This window comes from Vigna umbellata, chromosome 2, assembly GCF_029865625.1.
Source record: "Vigna umbellata cultivar VRB3 chromosome 2, Vumbellata_1.0, whole genome shotgun sequence".
Lineage (NCBI taxonomy): Eukaryota > Viridiplantae > Streptophyta > Magnoliopsida > Fabales > Fabaceae > Vigna > Vigna umbellata.
In genome coordinates, this window is record NC_142166.1 from 33,087,636 (window position 1) to 33,110,940 (window position 23,305).

At 38.8% G+C, this 23,305-nt stretch overlaps 1 non-coding gene and 1 pseudogene across 1 annotated transcript; one reads left to right on the plus strand and one right to left on the minus strand.

Annotated features, from left to right (window-relative positions):
* The first annotated feature begins 8,255 nt into the window (after positions 1-8,255).
* On the plus strand, positions 8,256-13,539 carry LOC124838237 (uncharacterized; annotated as a pseudogene).
* Positions 8,297-8,404, minus strand: LOC124838238 (small nucleolar RNA R71). Its single transcript, XR_007028825.1, has one exon. It is a non-coding gene; the product is annotated as a small nucleolar RNA R71 (small nucleolar RNA).
* Positions 13,540-23,305: the final 9,766 nt, after the last annotated feature.

Sequence of the window (23,305 nt, forward strand, 5' to 3'; positions counted from 1 at the left end):
AGGGTTTGCATAAGCATTTTTAACATTGAATTGCAGGGAACCAGTGAGGGGTATGTCTAGGAGGCACGTAGGTAAAGAAAAGAAGGAGAAGAGCACATCACGCAAGTGCCGCTGAGCGGTATTTTACCGCTGAGCGGTACTCTCGCAGAATGGGCTTTAGTTCCCCTTAGCGGGACCCGAGCCCATTAGGGTATTTTTATACCCTAAGCTGCGCATAAGCTTCTATTTTCAGGCCCTTCTCTGCACACACACTCCCACATACCTTTTCCAAGGTTCTCCACATCTTTTCCCTATTCCCTCTTAAGAAAATCTCCCTTTCACTCACTTTCTCACTAGTTTTCCATCTAAGTTTGGGGTTGGGAGAGAGCATCATTGAAGGGGATGATTTCTTCATTGTGGTTTACTAATGCTTAACAATGTATCTGTTGGTTTTGTGAATTATGTTTGATGCAGGGATGGCCTCCTCATCGGGCAAAAAGAATCAAGACTATAAGATCCAAGAAGAGGAAGAGGAAGATACAGAGAGCTCGGACTGATGAGGAGCTGAGATAGCATTTACTGATGAATGCTATCATATGATTATGCTTTTGTGGTTTAAGTTTTCTGAACTTATTTGTTTTTGTTTTTAGATTAAGGTTTGATGTACTCTATTGAACACCTGGTTCCTTATGATGGTTTGCTATTAACTGTGATTGTGTGATAAGTAATGCTGAATGATGCTTATGATTAATTGATGTTGAGATGATGTGCACATTAAAATGCTTATATAGGTGATTCACAAGCTTTGTGAACAAATGTGTAATATCATGATTGTGATTGTGAAATTAAGCAGGATGTGCATGTCAAATGTGAATAAGCTTATATGTGAGGTTTTGAGCTCCAGAGTTGTTATTGTTGAATGCTATTACTTTGAAAGCATGAATGACTTTGCCCAGGTTTTCTATGATTGAATCAATTGCTTGTTTTGCATCATATGATCAAAGGCCGTGTTTTTGAAACCCTTTTTATTGGCCAAATTCATAAAGTTAGCCTTCTAAAAAGAGAACACGTTGTGTTCTATCCTTTGAACCCTTAGCATTAAATATACACTGAACACCCTTGATTGAAAATCTTTACCTTGAGTTAAGTAGAAGATCTTGTGTGGTATTGTTAAATGTTCAAGTTTGGGGTTATTGGGGAAACATGAAAAAGGAAAAAGCATTGAGCTAAGAGCTAAAAAGTAAGAATATGCAAAGAAAAGAAAAGAAAAGAAAAAGAAGCAAAGCTCAATGCAAATGCAAAAGCAAAGGCAAAAGAAAGTTGGGAATGAATAAGAAGATTGTGTTGTTATGATTCTCTTAACTCAAGGATTTTGTGATCCAGAAAAACCAATTTTCTTGTTAGCCCAGCCACATTATAAGCCATTGAAAAGTCCTTGTGATGATGCATGCTTGTGAATGTATTTGATTGTGGTTAAATGAAAGGCAAAGTTGATTCATGTAACATTGTGATAGTGGAGTGAATGAGTGAAACACTTTACCTCTTATACACTTGTGTGTTGAGTGAAACACTTTACCTAGTGAGGAAATATTCCATAAGCACATGAACATCCATGCTTAATTGATTGATCATTCATGAAAAATAGCATTTGTTGGAATTTAAATGACCTTGTGAACACTAAAGCATGTGCACATTTGAATTAACTCTTGGTCATAAGTTTGAGTGAAGTTATTACTTATCTTGAAAATAGGATTTTGAATGAGTGAACCATCATATGAATTGGTTGGAGATGGAGTTACATTTTGTTTGCTTGAGGACAAGCAAAGTTCTAAGTTTGGGGTTGAAAATACTTACCACTATACTACAAACTTGTTTCACAATCGGCAAGTATGACCGAATCGTTCAAGTAATAAAACTTGGTAAGACCAAGTATCGTTCTTCCCAAAGGACTCACGGCCTAGTTTAGTTATGTGATTTCTTGATTAGCTAAGACTTAAGAAAACAATAATTGAAATTTTAATATGCAAGACGAAAATAAACATGTATGCATGAATTGATCAATGGCAAAGACATAAGATAAACACTTTCAATGGATTAAATGAATGAATATGTTGTTGGGGGTCAATTTCATCTCATCCACTCTCATATATTTTAGGAATTCCTCTTTCAAATCATCATTGTTAATGCCACTCTCTAATGTACCATTCTAGATGGCTTCTCCCTAATCAAATAGTTCATACAATTCCTAGCATTCCTAATGATTAGTTCATGAGTGCAGGAGCTTAAGGCAACCAATATAATGTTGTTAGTAAAATATTGGGAGAAATTCCCCGGATCTAGATTTCCCCGTACGTGTCCGTATCAACAAAACCAATAATCATGCATTAGAATGAGTTAAACAATGCAAGCATTGAGCAAAGAGGAAAAACCCTAACTAATGATGAAAAGAAAGCATATGTCTTAATTCAAAGATGTATTCAACAAATCCATATATGAGAGCTTCAAGAGATTACATTGATTCCCCAACAAACATACAAGGTTTAGTTCACCATATTCATGGTGAACCTAGATGAATAACAATGAAAGTATGAAAGAATAAACCCAATAAAGGTGAAGAGGTAGCCTGAGCATCCAAGATCCTCCTTCAAAGGGGTGAAAGAGAGAGTGTTTGCCTCGTTTCTGCCAAAGATCCCTAACTAAAGGACGTGCAAGCCCTTATATACTAATCTAGAGTTACAAAAGATTACAAAAGCCCAAGCCCAAAAAGTGCCGCTCAGCGCCATTTACCGCTCAGCGGTGGTTACGCGTCTTCTTTCTTCCCCTCAGCGGCCATTTGCCCCTCAGCGGTTCCAACGCCACCTCTTGAGTGCCGCTCAGCGGTAGTTTGCCGCTGAGCGGTGCCTTCGACTTCTCCTTTTTGCACTCTTTCTTGTCTTTTCTAATGTCCTCTCTCTTATTCTTCACTTCTTTCACCAAATTCACCTCAAAACCTGCACAAAAACACTTAAATCAAGCATAAACCTGTCCAGCTCTCTTATTTCTGAAAATATAAACAAAATGCATGATTTCAAGCTAGTTTCTAAGTCTAAAGGTTGCTTTTAGTATCACTTTTAGGCATGAAAATAACAGTTTTTCAACTGTTATCAGAATCTCAAGTGGGTGATCGTTTTTTTCGGTCTCAATTGGATCATATACTTATAAAATTGAGCCAATTAAGCCCTCTCCGTTAACTTTTCACTCACGGTGTCTAACTATGATTACGTGGTTCGTGCACATCAGCATGGTTTGATTACGTGGAATTTTTATTTAAATTAAAGGATTATGACATAAGCCACCACGCGTTCTTCATTTAGTCAGGCCATGGGCCTCGCTGTCGTTCGCTCGTTGCGGTCAGAGCTTCGCTGGCGACAGTCACTCCATGACTCTTGGTTGTAGGATGAAACAGAGGATCCTCAGGTTCATAAGTGGCAGCGATAATCGTGAAAAGCCTACTCAATGAAACTCATTCAGTTCACTGCAATTTTCAAATCCTCTGAAATGAAGAAACTTATCTTTTTCCACGAATTCGTTGATCAGTATCATTCCACGAACAACATTTCTCAATGTTAAAAAATTCTTACGACTGAAGTGATTTCCTTTCCACAAATGAAGTTTTTGCAGAAGATGCCAAGGGAAGATATCTGAGCCCGTGTGTTCCCCTTCACAAAGCAGCATTGAAAGGTGACTGGAAAAAAGCGAGTAAAATCTTGGAACAAGATTGGGAGCTGCTTACATCCACCATAACAAAGGGTTGGGCCACAATCCTCAACATAGTAGTGGGTGCTAACCATGTTCACTTTGTGGAGGAGCTACTAAAGTTAATGCAGCCTGATGAATTAGAATTGCAAGACTTCGAGGGTAACACTGCATTCTGCTTTGTTGCAGCAGTAGGGAATGTGCAGATTGCTTAGATGATGGAGAGAAAAAATGAATCCTTGCCAACAATCAGGGGTGGAGGAGATTTCACTCCTCTTCACTTGGCTGTTTTACTGGGAAGAATTGAAATGGCATGACATCTGTTCCCTAAAACCAAACAAATATTTCAAGAAGTCGATTGGACAATGATTTTCTTTCTTTCTATAAATTGTGGCCTCTACGGTAAGCATTTTTTCTTCATAAAATCTTCCATGCACACCGTGAAAATGTAATTATTGAACATCAAAATGCAGACCAAGAAAATGCAAACAGACCCATCATTCTTATTGTGTATCAAATCACCCCGAGATCTACATCCTACAAGAACATAAAAAAACAATGATACCCAGTAAAGTAATAGGGATTATCACCGTGAAAATGGTTTAAATTTGTCATTTTTATTAGAGAGAAGAAATCTACGGTGCCCATCGGCCATCGGGTCAACCCCATGGAGGAATCTACGACGGAGGAACCACCGCCATTGTCTCCGATGCAACCTTTATCCACCTCGAAGACCAAATCTGGGCCCAAACCAGCGATCCCTACCGCGAAGCAGAAGACCAAATTAAGCGTCTCACCAAGGACCCTTAGGTCGTTCCTGCTCTGGTGCAGCAACATGCATATCGTCAAAACCCCCAACATCTGCTTCCACCACTGCCAACAACTCCCTTCTCCTCTTCCATCGCATCCATCGGCAACCACGACCTGAACGTTTCTCCACCTGCATCATCGGACACCACCATGACCTCAGTAACAAATCCAATCTCTCCCACATCGTTTCCCCCTTCCACTCCAAGATTCGGCTAAGCCCCAAAGCCCAAAAAAAAAAAATCAAACAATTTCCAATCTTAACAATTTTTAATTTATCCAAGAGAGCGGATGTTGATTAGAATGTGACAGGGAACCTTGACTTTACGTCTCTTCTGTTTTATAATCAGTATTTCAAGGACTTGGTTGCTGGGATAGTTTAGTAAATGAGAAGACGACCTGGTTGAGAAGCAGGAGAGTGACGACAAAGAGGCCATAGACGGTGGAAGCGTCGGTGGTGTAAGTTCAAAAGGTTTTGACTTGTGACACGTCAAACACAGATGATTTAAATAACTAATTCCACATAATATAACTCTTATAAATCAGCATATTATATGTGCACCACGTCAACAAACTTTGACGCCATCTGTGAAAATTTATCGGACAAGACTTAATTGGTTTAATTTTTCAAATACATGAATCCAATTGACTCAATTTTACAAGTATATGGACCCAATTGAGACAAAAAAAAATGATGACCCACTTGAGATTCACCAACAAATAACAGAGGGTTTAAACCAAAAAGATAAAAGAGAAAAAGATAAACAAATAAGAAGATAAGAAGAAAATAAAAAAATAAAAAGATAAAAAATAAAAATAGAAAGAGAAAAAGATAAAAAGATAAAATGATGAAAAATTAAAAAGAGAAAAAGATAAAAAGAGAAAAAAAAGAAAAAGATAAAAAATAAAAGGATGAAAAGATAGAAAGATAAAAAGAAATAAAAAGATAAAAATTAAAGATAAAAAGTCTAATCGGTTAAGAATCACACAAATAGAATAGTTATAGCACGAGTCCCCGACAACGGCGCCAAAAACTTGATAAACAAATTTTTAATCCCCGAAAACGGAGTCAAAAACTTGTTAAGACCTCGGCAAGTGTACCGAATCATATCAAGTAGTAATAAATTGTAAGACCAAGTATCATTTCCCAAGAGACTCACGACACTAAACAGTTATGTGATTCCTCAACTAATTAAGACTCTAAAGAACAAATTTTGGGGTTTTTGGATGCAAATGCAATAAAATATACATGAATGCAATTTGATCAATTGAGGCTACACACAAGAATGAATGGATGAAGTTGATGATATTGTTGTTGGGTTTAGATTTCACCTAATTTACTCTCATGCATATATGAATTCATCTTCTTCATTAATGTTAATGCCACTTTCTAATTTACCTTTAACCCGATGTCTCGGTGAAGAAAGCCTAATCCTAATTACTAGTTTACAATGTCTTGTCTACTTAGCAATTAATCATGCACTAAATTCGCATAGAAGCTTAATGGTAACCGATCCTCCTATTCCTATGTCTAGGTGATATTGCTTTCGGGAGAATTTCCCCAATTCTAGATTTTCCCGTACGTGTCCATATCGACAAAATCAATGATCATGCAATTGAATGAGTTAAACAAAGCATCCATAGAGTAAAGAGGAAAAACCCTAACAATTAATGAAGTAAATCATATATAATCAAGAATCAATTCAATACATGAGAGTTTAAGAGGTTACATCTTTCCCAAAAACAAATAAGGTTTAGTTCCCCATGATCATGGAGAAACTAGATGAACAATGGAATGAAAGAATGAAAGAATGAAAGAGATTGAAAAACCCTAGAAAGAGAAGCGGAGACTCCCGCATCCCCAAATCTGCCCCCAAGGGGTGAAAAGTGTGTTTCTGTGCTCAAGCCATAAAAAAGATACAATCTCTAGGACGTCCAAGTCTTTAAATAGAATATAAAAATAACACAAAATAGGTCCAAGCCCATAAAACTAAAAGAAAACAAGTCCAAGCCCACGTCGTTGGCGCTCAGCGCCCTAAGTGGGGCGCCCAGGCAGAAAATGATACTCAAACTTGCGCTTAGTGCTACTTTTTTTGCACACTGGTTGACTTTTCTACACTCTGGTTGACTGGTTGACATTTCTGCACTCTGGTTGACTTTTCTGCACTCTGGTTGACTTTTATGCATTATGGTTGACTTTTCTGCATTTCAACCATTCGGTACTTTAACTCTTCTTTCAAATCATTCCAATAGCCTACAAAATCAAGGGAATCTAGCACAAAACCATTAAATTCACCTTCAACTTTCTTATTCACAAAACTAAAGCAAAAACATGAGTTAAAGCAAGTTTCTCAGTCAGAAATGGTGTTTTTAATATCAAAATTAAAGCAAGTTTCAATCGTTATCACTGAGTTGATTCATTCATGCTGGATTAGAGGTTAGATTAGTTTATTAATGAGACTCTTGCACTTTAACTGTCATGCCGCTACTCTGATTTGGCTCATTATTCAATCTTTTTTGTGCTTGCGATTGGGTATACGCTTAGTTGCCTAATCAGTGTTTAATCTTCGTTTAGTTGATTAAACTGTATGGTGCATGATTGATTGGATTGGTGCATTGCATTCGCTTAATTTGCAATTTTGAAGACTGAATTAGCCTTCGCTTAGTTGGGTGATTCGTGTTGGATTTGAATTATAGTAGTGTGTACTTGTCGTTAATCTGTGATTGGAAGCATAATAATTGAGTTAATGGCCAACCGTTTTAATTATGTGTTTACATCTGTGTTTATATTCGTCTCTTTAATTTAGTTCATTTGCATTCACAAACTCTTCACCAACCCCCCACTACATGTTCAACCTATTGACTGAACCACATTTGGTCCTTGAGAGACGACCTAGGAGTCACTTCCTAGTCTATACTGTATTTTTAATTGCACATCAAATTTGTATGGGGTGTGACCCCCATCAAATTTTGGCGCCGTTGTCGGGGACCAACGGTTCGGTTTTAGGTCTTTTGTTGTGTTAGTGTGTGTTGTGTTTTGTCTTGTGTTGTGTGTGTTTTGTGTTGCGTTGTATGTGTTTTATTTGTTTGGTGTGCTTTGTGTGTTGGCAATTTTTGTGCTATCATTTCATGATTTTAGGGTGTTGTGACTTAGTGTATGACTAGGGGCAATCCTTGGCCTATACCATCCTTTGATCCTGAGATTGATAGGACTTTTCATAGGTTAACTAGATATTCTAATTTATCTTTAGAGTCTGTTTTTGAGTCAGTTCCATTAGATACTCTGCATCCTACTACTGATTCTGAATCCACTGCTCAATACTTTTTGCATACTGCATCTCTATCTTCATCTCCATCAACATCTACATCTGCACATTTTAATCACACTAAGAACAATATGGCACAACCTCCACCTCGTGAGAGGACTCTTAGGGAGATGACTGCACCTGATTTCACTTATGAAAGCTTGTGCATCCAATATCCTCATGAGGACATGCCGTATGTTCTCAAAACTAGACTGATCCATTTGTTGCCCAAGTTTCATGGCCTTGTAGGTGGTGCCCGCATAAGCATCTGAAAAAGAATTCCATATTATTTGTTCATCCATGAGGCCTCCAGATGTTCCCGAAGATCACATCTTTTTGAAGGCATTCCCTCGTTCACTACAAAGAGTAGCAAAGGATTGATATTATTACTTGGCGCCTAGATCCATCACTAGCTGGGATGATCTGAAGATGTTGTTCTTGGAGAAATATTTCCCAGCATCCCGGACCACAACTATCAGAAAAGAAATTTTTGGGATTAGGCAGCTCGGTGGAGAGAGCTTGTATGAGTACTAGGAGAGATTCAAGAAGCTATGTGGAAGCTTCCCTCACCATCAGATATCTGAGCAACTCCTTCTCTAGTATTTCTATGAAGGACTGAACAACATGGAGAGGAGTATGATTGACGCTGCCAGTGGTGGAGCGCTTGGTGACATGACGCTTGTTGAAGCTAGGCATTTTATTGAGAAGATGGCTTCTAACTCCCAGCAGTTCAGTGCGAGAAATGATGCTATTGTGGTCAGGGGAGTTCATGATGTTGCTACCCACTCTTCATCATCTACAGATAAGAAATTAGAAGGCAAGCTTGATGCTCTTGTGAGTTTGGTGACACAGTTGGCATCCAATTAGAGACCAACACCTCCATCTGCTTCTGTTGCATGATTGTGTGTTATTTGTACTTCCAATGATCATTATACAGATGTTTGTCCTTCTCTGCAGCAACCTAGTGCCCATGATGCACCCCAAGCTTATGCTACAAACATTTACAACAACAGTCAGCAACATCAACATCAACCACAACAACAACAAAACTATAACCTCTCCGATAACATACAATCTAGGGTGGAGGAATCACCCTAATTTGAGATGGTCCAACGCTCCCCAGCATCAGCAAGAGCAACCACCACCTTTCCAGAATGCTGCAAGTCCTAGTAGACCATATGTGCCTCCACCAATTCAACAGTATCAGAGGCAACAACAGCAGTATGAGACACCTACCCAACCAATTGCTCAACCTTCCACTTCTTCTAAGCTTACATTAGAGGAGCTTGTGAGGCAAATGACCATTCAAAATATGCAATTTCAGCACGAGACAAGAGCTTCCGTCCAGAGTTTGACTAATCAGATGGGGCAGATGACTACACAGCTGAATCAGACACAGTCTCAAAATTATGATAAATTGCCATCCAGACTGTGCAGAATCCTAAGAATGTGAGTGCCATCACCCTCAGATCTGGGAAGCAAATTGTTGGGCCCACCGTGCCACCTCCGACACCTGCACCTTTTACACATGTGATGACAAATTTATGAACACCGAAAAAACGACGCCACAAACTTGTTTAACAATCGGCAAGTGTGACCGAATCGTATCAAGTAATAAACTCGGTAAGACCAAGTATCGTTCTCCCAAAGGACTCACGGCCTAGTTTAGCTATATGATTTGTTGATTATTTAAGACTTAAGAACAAATTGATTGTAGGTTTAAATGCAAGAGACAATAATTAAATATGTATGCATGAATTTGATCAATGGAGAAAACAGAATACAAACACTTCAATGAATTAAATGGATGAGTATGTTGTTGGGGTTATCAATTTCATGTTATCCACTCTGATATACTTTTAGGAATTCATCATTCTTTTCATCAATGCTAATGCCACTCTCTAAATCACCTTGCAAGAAGGCCTATCCTTAATTACGAGTTCATACAATTCCTAGCATTCCTAGTAATTAGTTCTAAAGTGCAGGAGCTTAAAGGCAACCAATATGCTATTGGGAGAAATTCCCCGGATCTAGATTTCCCCGTACGTTCCCGTATCGACAAAATCACTAATCATGGCAATGAATGAGTTAAACAAAGCAAGCAATAAGCAAAGAGGAAAAACCCTAACTAAAGATGAAAGAAAGCATATATCTTAATATAAGACTTTAAAACACAAATTCCATATATGAGAGTTTCACAAGACTACATTGATTCCCTAACAACAATACAAGGTTTAGTTCACCATATTCATGGTGAAACTAGATGAACAATAATGGAAGAATGAAAGATAGAACCCTAGAAAGATGAGGAGGTAGCCTGAGCATCCAAGATCTTCCTTCAAGGGGTGGAAAAGAGAGTGTTTGCTTCGTCTCTGCCAAAGATACAAACCCTAGGACGTCCTAAAGCTTATATACTATTCTAAAATATACAGAAAATTAGGCCCAAGCCCAAAATAGTGCCGCTAAGCGGTAAGTGCGTGAGTTGTTTTTCTCCCCTCAGCGGCCTTTTCACCCCTCAACGGAGCCAACGTGACTGCCTGAGTGCCGCTCAGCGGTAAACTGCCGCTGAGCGGCAGTTGCGGCTTCTCCTTTGGCACTTTTTTATGTCTTTTCTGATTCCATCTCTATCCTTCTTCACTTCTTTCACCAAATTCATCTTAAAACCTGCATAAAACACTGAAATCAAGCATAAACCTGTCCAGCTCTCTTATTTATGAAAATATAACCAAAAGCATGATTTCAAGCTAGTTTCTAAGTGTTAAAGGTTGCTTTTAGTATCAATTTTAAGCATGAAAATAACAGTTTTTCAACTGTTATCAACATGCACCTGCTACTTCTCAGAGAAAAGAGGACTAGGCTGGTCCAAGCAGGACATTTGAGGCAGGTGGACCTTCTTCCTCTTCCGATGGTTGTTCTTCTTCTTTAGGTGGTCCTTCTACTTCTTCCACCACCCCCACCAGTGCATCTCCTACCTTGCACTGTCTGATTCCTCTTCCTTTCCCTCCAAAGGCGATGCCTAGAAAAAAGATGGAAGATGTGGACAAGGAAATATTGGAGACCTTCAGGAAGGTAGAGGTGAACATACCTCTACTGGATGCCATAAAGCAGATTCCTAGATATGCAAAATTCCTGAAGGACCTATGCACACATAACAGGAAAATGAAAGGAGATGAAAGAATTAGCATGGGTAAGAATGTATCCGCACTCATTGGTGAGTCGGTCCCGCACATTCGGGAAAAGTGCAAGGACCCAGGCACGTTTTGCATTCCTTGTGTGATTGGAAATAGTAAATCTGAAAATACCATGCTTGATCTGGGTGCTTCCATTAATGTCATGCCTTTGTCAATTTTTAAATCCTTGTCTCTTGCTCCTTTACAACCTACGGGTGTGGTCATTCAGTTGGCCAATAGAAGTGTTACCCACCCGACAAGTTACATAGATGATGTTTTGGTCCAGGTTGGCGAATTGATCTTTCCTGCTGACTTCTATGTCTTGGAAATGGAGGAGGGATTCTCTCATGGATCCGCTCCCATCATCTTAGGCAGGCCATTTTTGAAAACTGCCCGAACCAAAATTGATGTGTATGCTGGAACTTTATCCATGGAATTTGCTGATATTGTTGTTCACTTTAATATTCTTGATGCAATGAAGTTTCCAGCTGAGGACCATTCTGTTTTTAGGATTGACATTTTGGATGACATTATTTATAAATATGTTGTAGATGAGTTTGATTCTTTCCATGAGAAAGAGCATTCTTTTCTATCTTCTCTGAATACATGCATTGGATCGGAATTTGAATCGGAATCTTTGAATGATGTTGATTTTGATGTGGATTTAGATATGGATTTTGATATTCATGATGTTAAAGATATTGATGATGTTGATAATGTCTCTATCATGGATATTGATTTGGAGTCTGATGAGTTAGGTGTTGTGCCCTCACACGTAAATTCTTTAGAGTCAGAATGCACTAACCACTTTCCAGGAAGTACAAATGAATCTAACTTGCAGGCACCTAATCTTGAGTTCAAACAGCTTCGAGATAACCTCAAGTATGCTTACTTGGAGGATGATGAAAAGAAACCCGTGATCATTTCCATCTCTCTTGATGTTATTCAAGAGGAGAAGTTGCTGAGTGTGCTCAGAAAGCACAAGAGGGCCATTGGTTTGACATTGGCCGACATACTTGGCATCAACCCATCTACTTGTATGCAAAAAATTCTTTTAGAAGAGGGAGCAAAGTCAGTTAGGCAACCACAACGAAGACAAAACCCTGTGATTATGGATGTCATCAAGAAGGAGGTGACCAAGCTTCTGCAAGCTGGGATCATCTACCCTATATCAGATAGTCAATGGGTGAGAAGGATGAGTTGATTCCTACTAGAGTGCAGAATAGCTGGAGAGACTGCATAGATTATAGGAGGCTCAATCAGACAACCAGGAAAGATCACTTCCCCTTGTCATTCATTAATCAGATGCTGGAGCGTCTGGGAGGTAAATCTCATTATTGCTTTCTTGATGATTTTTTTGGTTATTTTCAAATTAATATTGCTCCTGAGGACCAACGTTCACCTGCCCCTTTGGCACTTTTGCCTATAGCAGGATGCCATTTGGCATATGCAACGCCCCTAGTACCTTTCAACGGTGCATGCTTAGTATTTTTAGCGATTTTCTTGAAAGTTGCATAGAGGTGTTCATGGATGATTTCACTGTATATGGATTCTCATTTGATACATGTTTATATAGTTTGGAAAAGGTTTTGAAAAGATGCATTGATACTAACCTTGTTCTAAATTTCAAGAAATGTCATTTCATGGTTGAACAAGGTTTAGTGTTAGGGCATATCATTTCTAGGAAGGGAATAGAGGTAGATCTTGCAAAAATATCTATGATTTTGCAATTGCGTTACCCCTCTTGGGTGCGAGAGGTTCGATCTTTTCTTGGACATGTAAGTTTCTATAGGCACTTCATCAAGGATTTCAGCAAGAAGGCGCTTCCCTTGTCCAAACTGTTGTAAAATGACATTGAGTTCGACTTTGATGATAGATGCCAACAGGCTTTCGACTGCCTTAAGGAAGCTTTGACTTCGACGCCAATCATTCAGGCACCGGATTTGACAGCCCCATTTGAGCTTATGTGTGATGCATCGAATCATTGAGGGTTGTCTTGACGCAAAAGATTGATAAGTCGCCTCGAGTGATCTAATACGCTCCCAAGACTTTGGATGCTGCCCAAGCGAATTATACCACCACTGAGAAAGAACTTTTAGCAATTTTTTTGCTCTTGATAAATTCAAGTCTTATTTGCTTGGTTCTCCTATTACTGTTTTCACTGACTATGCAACTCTAAAGTTTCTATTGAAGAAGGCTGAGTCGAAGCCTAGATTGATTAGGTGGATGCTCCTACTCCTAGAGACGATCTGCAAATCCAAGACAGGAGTGTAGCACAAAATCTGGTTGCTGACCACCTCAGTAGGATTGAGAGAGTTGGGGATGAAGCTAATGTTTTGGCTATCCAGGATAACTTTCCTGATGAAAGCTTATTGACGGTTGCACTTTCTTACCCTACCCCTTGGTTTGCAAATATTGTCAATTATTTGGTTGCTTCTGCTTTTCCTCCCTTAGCATCGCGTGCTCAAATTGCTAAAATTAAGAGCGATGCTAAGTATCACATTTGGGATGACCCATATCTGTGGAAGTTGTGCAGTGATTAGGTTACAAGAAGGTGCATTCCAAACCATGAGATTGACTCGGTCCTACAGTTTTGTCACGCTTCCTCACCTGGTGGTCATTTGGAAATTCAAAGAACGACTCACAGGGTGTTAGATTGTGGTTTCTATTGGCCCTCCATATTTAAGGACGCGGAGAGGATTGACAACACCTGTGAGCCATGTCAAAGAGTAGGAGGATCATTTTCATGGAGACAACAGATGCCTCAACAACCCATGTTGTTCTGTGAGATATTTGATGTCTGGGGTATAGATTTCATGGGTCTCTTTCCTGTATCTTTTGGTTTTTCATATATCCTCCTGGCTATTGATTATGTTTCGAAATGGGTGGAAGCTAGAGCCACCAAAACTAACGATGCTCAGGTTGTTGTGGATTTTGTTAGGTCTCACCTCTTTTGCAGGTTTGGAGTGCCAAGACCAATTGTTAGTGATAAAGGAACCCATTTTTACAACAGATCCATGCAAGCTTTGTTGAAGAAATATGGGGTGGTGCACAGAGTCTCTACACCATATCACCCCCAATCCAATGGCCAAGCTAAGATCTCAAATAGAGAGATTAAGAATATTTTGGAGAAGATTGTCCAGCCCAACCAGAAAGATTGGAGTAATAGGTTGGACGATGCTCTTTGGGCATACAAGACTGCATACAAAGCACCTATAGGGATGTCTCCTTACCGGGTTGTCTTTGGAAAGGCATGTCACTTACCAGTGGAGATTCAACATCGGGCGTACTGGGCTATGAAGTCTTGCAACTTCTCCATGGATCAAGCTGGAGAGGAAAGAAAGTTGCAACTGAATGAGCTTGATGAGATTTGATTGGAGGCCTATGAGAACTCGAAGTTCTACAAGAAAAGGACAAAGAAGTTCCGTGATAGTTCAATTGTTAGAAAGGACTTCGAGGTTGTCCAACAGGTTATATTGTATAACTCTAGGCTCGGACTCATGGGGGGTAAGTTAAGATCAAAGTGGATTGGACCTTTTGTTGTGACTAATGTTTATCCTTATTGTGCAGTTGAGATTCAAAGTCCATCCACAACTACAAGCTTCAAGGTGAACAGGCACAAACTGAAGCCTTTCCTAAACAATCCTTCTTTGTTGGATGTAGTGGTGGAGGAGAAGTCTTTGCTAGAGCCCGCCTCTCTTCTTCACTGACTAAGGGAGTCTTCTTTTCTCCTTCCTTTCCCACTTTTAATGTACTTTGTCTATATCTATTGACTGTTCTGATTTCTGATCTCATGATTGTGACACTGATAACAGTTGAAAAACTGTTATTTTTATACTTAATTTTGACATCAAAAACATCTTTTATGACTTAGAATCTAGTTTGAAATCATGCTTTTGCTTAAGTTGTGGAAATAAGAGAGTTGGATGTGCTTGATTTTCCTTGTTTTGGCAGGAATTTAGAAGAATTGGATGAAAGAAGTTGAAGTAGCAAGGAGTTGGACTCAGGAAAGGAAGGAAAAGTGCACAATTCAAGTATTGCATTCACCGCTCAACGTCATTTCACCGCTGAGCGCCAAGCTTGCATGTTGAGTACACTGTCTCGCGCTTAACCGTCATCGCTGGGGGCTAATTCTCAGTGGCGCACTCACCGCTCAGAGCCATTTCACCACTGAGCGCCGTTAACTTGGGCTTGGGCCAATTCTTTGTATTTTTTAATAAACTATATAAGGGTTTAGTCGACCTAGAGTTGGTATCTTTGGACAGAAAGAGGCGAAATTACACTCCTTTCACCCTTGGAGGCGGATTTTGGATGCGGAAGCTCCGATCTTCAACTTTTAGGGTTCTATCTTTCATTCTTTTCATTATTTTCATCTAGTTTCACCATGACTATGGTGAACTAAACCTCCATTGTTGTTGGGAAACAATGTAATCCTTTGAAACTCTCATGTATTGAATTGATTCTTGATTATATATTCTTTACTTCATTAATTGTTAGGGTTTTTCCTCTATACTCTATGCATGCTTTGTTTAACTCATTCAATTGAATGATTATTGATTTTGTCATTATGGACACATATGAGGAAATCTAGAACTGGGGAAATTCTCCCGGAAGCAATATTACCTAGACAAAGGAATAGGAGGATCGGTTGCCTTTAAGCTTTTGTGCGAATTTAATGCATGGTTAATTGCTAGGGAGACAAGACATTGTGAATTGGTGACTAGGATTAGGCTTTCTTCACCGAGACATCATGTTTAAGGTAAATTAGAAAGTGACATTAACATTAATGAAGAAAGATGAATTCATAAATACATGAGAGTGGATAGGATTAGTCGGAAACCCCAACAACATAATCATTCCATATTCTACGTCAATCACTTTTGCGTCATTCAATCCAATTGATCAACACTTGCATTCATGTTTATTTTTCCATAATATAAACACAACAATTTCGTTTACAAGTCTTAATTACTTAAGAAATCACATAACTGTTTAGGCCTTGAGTCTCTTAGGAAACTATACTTGGTCTTACCATTTATTATTACTTCATACGATTGGTACACTTGCCGAAGTGTTAGCAAGTTTTTGGCGCCGTTGCCGGGGACTCGAGGTTTAACTATTCTATTTATGTGATTATTGTTAACACTCGACAAGTGTACCGAATCGTATCAAGTAATAATAAAATGGTAAGACCAAGTATTGTTTCCGAAAGGAATCACGGCCTAGATAGTTATGTGATTTCTTGATTAAATTAGACTTGAAAACAAAATCATTGTGTTTGAATTGCGGAAAATAAACATGAATGCAAGTTTTTGATCAATTGAATTGAAAGAAGCAAAATAGATTGATGTAAAATATGGAAAGATGATGTTGTTATGGGCTTCCAATTTATCATATCCACTCTGATGTATTCAAGAATTCATCTTTGTTCATTAATGTTAATGCCACTTTGTAATTTACCTTAAACCCGATGTCTCGGGGAAGAAAGCCTACTCCTAATCACGAGTTTACAATGTCTTGTCTCCCTAGCAATTATTCATGCATTACATTCGCACATAAGCTTAAAGTCACCGATCCTCTTATTCCTATGTCTAGGTAATATTGCTTCCGGGAGAATTTCCCCAATTCTAGATTTACCTATATGTGTCCATATAGATAACATCAATGATCATGCAATTGAATGAGTTAAACAAAGCATGCATAGAGTAAAGAGGAAAAACCCTAACAATTAATGAAGCAAAGCATATAAAATATAGAACCAATTCAATACATGAGAGTTTCAAAGGATTACATCGATTCCCCAACAACAATGGAGGTTTAGTTCACCATAGACATGGTGAAACTAAATGAAAAACAATTAAAGAATGAAAGATAGAACCCTAGAATTTGAAGAAATGAGCTTCTGCATCCAAAATCCACCTCCAAGGGGTGAAGAAAGTGTGATTTTGCCTCTTTCTGTCCAACGATACCAACCTTACGTTGACTAAACCCTTATATAGTTTGTAAAAATTACAGAAAATAGGCCCAACGATAAGTTTTGGCACTCAGCGATAAGTGCGGCACTGAAATGACACTCAACGGTGGCGCTCATTCGCGAAATAGAAGAAAACTGGCACTAAATGAGAATCCGAACATCTAGAGAATTATTTTCTTCTCCAAAGACACTTCTACAACCCTCACCACAAAGATCTAACCAGAGTACTGAAGAGATGGCTGGAGAAAATAATGGTAGACGTACTTTGGCAGATTACACCACTGTTGTTGGCCCTCATCACTTTAATAGCATTGCTAGGCCGGGTGTCAATGCTGAAAACATGGAGGTGAAACCGGCGTTGATACAATTGGTGAAGAGCAACCAATTTATTGGACTGTCACATGAAAGTCCATATGAGCATCTAACCACATTCAACGAGATTTGCAACACTGTAAAGATTAATGGTGTGTCGGATGACGCTATAAAGCTTAGTTTGTTTCCTTTCTCATTGGGAGGCAATGCTAAGCTATGGTTGAATTCTTTCCCAGAGGATAGCTTTACTGAATGGGAAGCCGTGGTTTCAAAGTTTCTAAACAAGTACTTCCCACAATCCAAAATCAACAAAGGAAAGCAAGAAATTTCTTCTTTCAGGCAAGGTATGGAGGAAACACTAGGTCAACCACGGGATAGATACAAGAGCTTGTTGAGAAAGACGCCCACTCATGGCTTTGATGAAGCAACGGTAGTCATTCTTTTCCTTGGAGGTCTTGGTTCACAAACCAAATTGATGTTAGATGCCTCAACTAGAGGTAATATCAAATTAAAGACTCCAGAGGAAGCGTTTGAATTGATAGACAACATGGCTACTAATGACTACGAGATGCACAGTGAAAGAGGAGATCCACCTCAACAGAAGGGAGTCTTACAATTGCAATCTCAAGATTCCTTGCATGCACAAAATAAAATCATAACTCAACAGTTGAAGAATTTGACAAAGGTACTCGCTCGGTTGCCAAAGGAGTTGAAGAACGTTTCACAGGTTCAACAACAACTCTGTTAATTGTGTGGTGGTGACCATATCAATGGTCAGTGTGATTTTCCAATGGAGGCCCTAGAAGATGTCAATTTTATGGGCAATCAATTTCAAAATCAATTTCAATACGACCAAGGGAACTTCAACCAAGGGTGGAAACCTCACCCAAGCATGGGTCAAGGTCAAAATGGACAAGCTGGACAAGCAGGACAAGTTAATAGACCACAACAACAACCATCACTATGGCAACAAGTATCTGCAATAATAAGAGATCAACAAAGCTAGAAGAAACTCTTCAACAATTTATACAGGTGACTATCTCCAACCATAAGAACACTGAGGCTGCAATTAGAAATTTGGAGATGCAGGTTGGCCAATTAGCTAAGAAGTTGGAGGATATGCCTGACAGGAGTTTTGGGGCTCATACTGAGGTTGACCCAAAGGAAGAGTGTAAAGCTATTGTGAGCATACATGATGAGAGGGTGGATGAAAAAAAAGAGAGAGTTGAGTAGGATAAGAGAGAAGAAAAAGAAGAGAGAAGAGTTGAGGGTGAGACGAGAGAAAAAGAAAAGAAAAGGGGAGAGAAAAATTTTGAGAAAAGTGAAAAAGTTCTTCCTTATCCTAAGGGGAGTGAGAAAATTGATAAAGAGAAATAATATGAGCGTTTTAAAGAGACCTTCAAGCAATTGGAGATTAAAATACCTTTGACTGAAGCGCTGCAACAAATTCCTATTTATAAAAAGCACATGAAGCAAATCCTTGCAAAGAAGAGATATCTAGAGGAGGAAACTATGAATGAACAGGGAGATTGTAGAGCTATTTTGGAGAAACCACTTCCTCCAAAAGTGAAAGATCCAGGAAGTTTTACTATTCCTTGCGTCATTGCGAAGGAGAATATAAGGAAGGCCTTAATTGATTTAGGGTCAAGCATTAATTTGATGTCCTTATCTATGCTCGAAAGGATTGGTGATCTTGAAGTCAAGCCAACAAAGGTGACTTTGCTCATGGCGGATGGATCTTTCAAGAAACCCTATGGTGTAGCGGAAGATGTTGTGGTTTGTATAGAGAAACATAAATTCATGGTGGATTTTGTGGTGATAGAGATGCAGGAAGATGAGAAGATCTCAATTATTCTTGGAAGGCCGTTTATGAAAACAACAAAAGTAATCATCAATGTGGATGATGGGATGATAGTGCTTCAAGACCAAGAGGAAAAGGTGATCTTTAATGTTTTCAAAGCTGAAGAGCAAATTCAAGAGAAGGAGACTAATTGATGGTAACCCCTTTAGGGTCTACCCATCCAAAGAAGTATCAACTAACACTAAGACTAAAGAAAGGGAAGTAGAATAAAGATTACTAAAGCTATTTCCTTATCTAAGTCTTAGATAGATTCTCTTTAACTAAATTCCATTTACATTGTTTTGTAGGACATTAATAAGGTTGGAAGGTGCCTAGGAAAGTTGCCAAGCAAAGAGGCCAAGAAGAAAGTATTGTTGTAGCCAAACCGTGAAGCCTTCACATTGGAGTACATTTTCAACACTTTCCATGTGCAAAATAATCAACCATGCACATGTGGAGGACATTCCAGCCGTGGCCCATATTTTCCACGTGAAACACATTCAAACCATGCATCTCCTTCATCTAAAGCACATTTCCCACGTGAAACATCTTCAGCTGGTAGTCTATGCACGTTTGAATAGCTTCTTTAGCACATTTCAGAGGCTTCTCTTACTCTATAAAAGAGAGCTTCTCATTCTTGTAAAAGCAACTTGAATTGATATAGTGAAATGCTGTTGGATTGTTTCCAGCCGTTCAAGTTCTTTGCATTGTGCCACTTTAGCACACTTATCCTCTAGCTTCCTTCCCTCTTGGAAGGCCGTCTGAGCTAGAACCTCTGCCTACACACTCCAAAACCGCACCAGACAATTCATCAAACACCTTCCGTGCACCTCCAACTACATCTCCGTTTTCCAATTCCGCTGCCACCTCTGGTCTGAGAAGTTGCTCATTCTTGAAGAGTGAAGCTGCTTCCATCACTAATCATGAAGCTACATGTAAGGATGCACCCGTGACTAGCCCTAAAGCTGCAAAGTTGGTCATCGAAGGTAAAAATTGTTTCTTGTCACAGGTTAGGGAAGAAGAAAAAAATGACAAAGGAAGGATGATTCATGATGATTTGATGGGTGCACAATTCAAACTTGGCACACCGGTGAGATTCAAGGACAAGTTGTGGGTTGTGAAAGATTTCAAAGAGAATGGAGTGATAGAAATTGAAGCTCCATATTCAAGAAGAGTCAAGAAGGTGGACCAGAAGCAATTGATGAGTTGGTGCGATGAAAGCAAGAAGAACACCACCACTAAAGATGGAACTTGAGCTTTATTGAGTCAAGCTAATGACGTTAAAAGAGCGCTTTCTGGGAAGCACCCTAGTGATTTGAGAACATTAATTTCTATAATTTTGTTATTTCGGTGATGTAATTTTTAATACTTTGGAACATTGTTTTATTGAGTTATGAGCCTACCAAGGCATGGCATCTTCTGATGGATGCTAGATGGTTGAGTATCTACTGAAGGATACTCCGAAGGTACACCTACTGAAGGGAGATGGTAAGATTTGCACCTACTGATGGGTGTTGGAAGATTTTGGGTCAGACTCGTGATGTTAAACAAGCGCTACCTAGGAGGAAACCCAGTTGATCGAATTATCTTTGTGTGTTTGTTTTGGTTTTGTTCTAGTTGCATTATAGGGATTGATTGTTGAATGTTTGAGTGGTGTGAGAGTGTATGGAGTGAGTGGAAAATATCTGAGATTTGAAAAATTGAGAGTTAAAGTTGAGAGTGTATGGACGCTTAGGGAAAGCTAGGAGGAAGGAGATTGGGTATCGCGCCTACCGCTCAGCGCCAGTTACCGCTGAGCGCGAACGCTGCAGAGTGCAGTTTGTGCTTTTTAAAAAGTTGGGCTCAGCGGGGTTTGGCCCAGTAGATATTTTTCTAACCCTAGGGCGCGTCTAGGCGGCCACTTTCAGCCTTCATTCTTCCCAAGCACTCTCCAAAGAATGGAAAAGATACCGCTGAGCGCCATTCTAAATGGGCTTGGACCGGTTTTCTGTTACTTTTATGGGCTTGGGCCTAATTTTCTGTAATTTTTAGAATAGTATATAAGCTTTAGGACGTCCTAGGGTTTGTATCTTTGGTTGGAGAAGACGCAAAACACACTTTTCACCCCTTGGGGGTAGAATTGGAAGATGGTGACGACTCTCCTCTTCTCTTTCTAGGGTTTTTCTATCTCTTCCATTCTTTCATTATTGTTCATCTAGTTTCACCATGAATATGGTGAACTAAACTTTGTATTGTTGTTGGGGAATCAATGTAATCTTTTGAAGCTCTCATATATGGAATTTTGTGTTTAAACATCATATTTATGATACATGCTTTCTTTCATCATTAGTTAGGGTTTTTCCTCTTTGCTCAAAGCATGCATTGTTTAACTCATTTGATGTCATGATTATTGATTTTAACGATGTGGACACATACGAGGAAATCTAGATCCGGGGAAATTCTCCCAATAACATATTGCCTAGACATAGGGATATGAGGGTTGGTTGCCTTTAAGCTTCTGCGCTTCAGAATTAATTATTAGGGATGCTAGGAATTGTATGAACTCGTAATTAAGGATAGGCTTTCTTCGCAAGGTGATTTAGAGAGTGGCATTAACATTGATGAAAAGAATGATGAATTCCTAAAATATATGAGAGTGGATAAGATGAAATTGATTACCCCAACAACATATTCATCCATCTAATTCGTTTAGTGTTTATGTTCCTCTTTTCCATTGATCAAATTCATGCATACATGTTTACTTATTGTCTTTTGCATTTGAAACCTCAAGAATTTGTTCACAAGTCTTAAATAATCAAGAAATCATATAACTAACTAGGCCGTGAGTCCTTTGGGAGAACGATACTTGGTCTTACCAAGTTTATTACTTGATACGATTCGGTTACACTTGTCGAGGGTTAAACAAGTTTTTGGCGCCGTTTTTCGGTGTTCGTAAATTTGTCATCAATCCAACTTCTTCTTAAGAAATATTTGGTCCTATCTTACTTGTAAAGGTGTAAGAGGACACAAAACAATTTTCTTGCCCTTGTGTTGAATAGTGATTTTGTTGGTGACTCCATCATGTAGAGTTTGTTTATCAAATTGCCAAGGCCTTCCAAGTAATATGTGCCCAGCTTCCATTGGTACTATATCACAAACAATTTGGTCTTCATATTTTCCAATGGAAATGGGTACATTCACTTGTTCTTTAACTATTATTCCTTCATCCTCTTTTATCCATTGAAGTTTATAAGGTTTAGGATGATTATTAGTAGTTAAGCCTAGCTTCTTTACCATTCTTGAACTACAACAGTTGCAACAAGAGCCACTATCCACAATCATTGAACATGTCTTTTCAAAAACTTTACACCTTGTGTGGAATAGATTCTCTCTTTGTGACTGTTCTAGCTCAATATGTTTATTTTCAAGGAGTCTCCTTACCATAAGTAAGTCACCATCACAAGGTAAAGCTTCTTCTTCTTCAGAAGTGGATGTTTCAGACTCACTATATGAAGAACCCTCACTGTCACTCTCATGCGAATTTTGTGTTTAAACATCATATTTATGATACATGCTTTCTTTCATCATTAGTTAGGGTTTTTCCTCTTTGCTCAAAGCATGCATTGTTTAACTCATTTGATGTCATGATTATTGATTTTGTCGATGTGGACACATATGAGGAAATCTAGATCCGGGGAAATTCTCCCAATAACATATTGCCTAGACATAGGGATATGAGGGTTGGTTGCCTTTAAGCTTCTGCGCTTCAGAATTAATTATTAGGGATGCTAGGAATTGTATGAACTCGTAATTAAGGATAGGCTTTCTTCGCAAGGTGATTTAGAGAGTGGCATTAACATTGATGAAAAGAATGATGAATTCCTAAAATATATGAGAGTGGATAAGATGAAATTGATTACCCCAACAACATATTCATCCATCTAATTCGTTTAGTGTTTATGTTCCTCTTTTCCATTGATCAAATTCATGCATACATGTTTACTTATTGTCTTTTGCATTTGAAACCTCAAGAATTTGTTCACAAGTCTTAAATAATCAAGAAATCATATAACTAACTAGGCCGTGAGTCCTTTGGGAGAACGATACTTGGTCTTACCAAGTTTATTACTTGATACGATTCGGTCACACTTGCCGAGGGTTAAACAAGTTTTTGGCGCCGTTTTTCGGTGTTCGTAAATTTGTC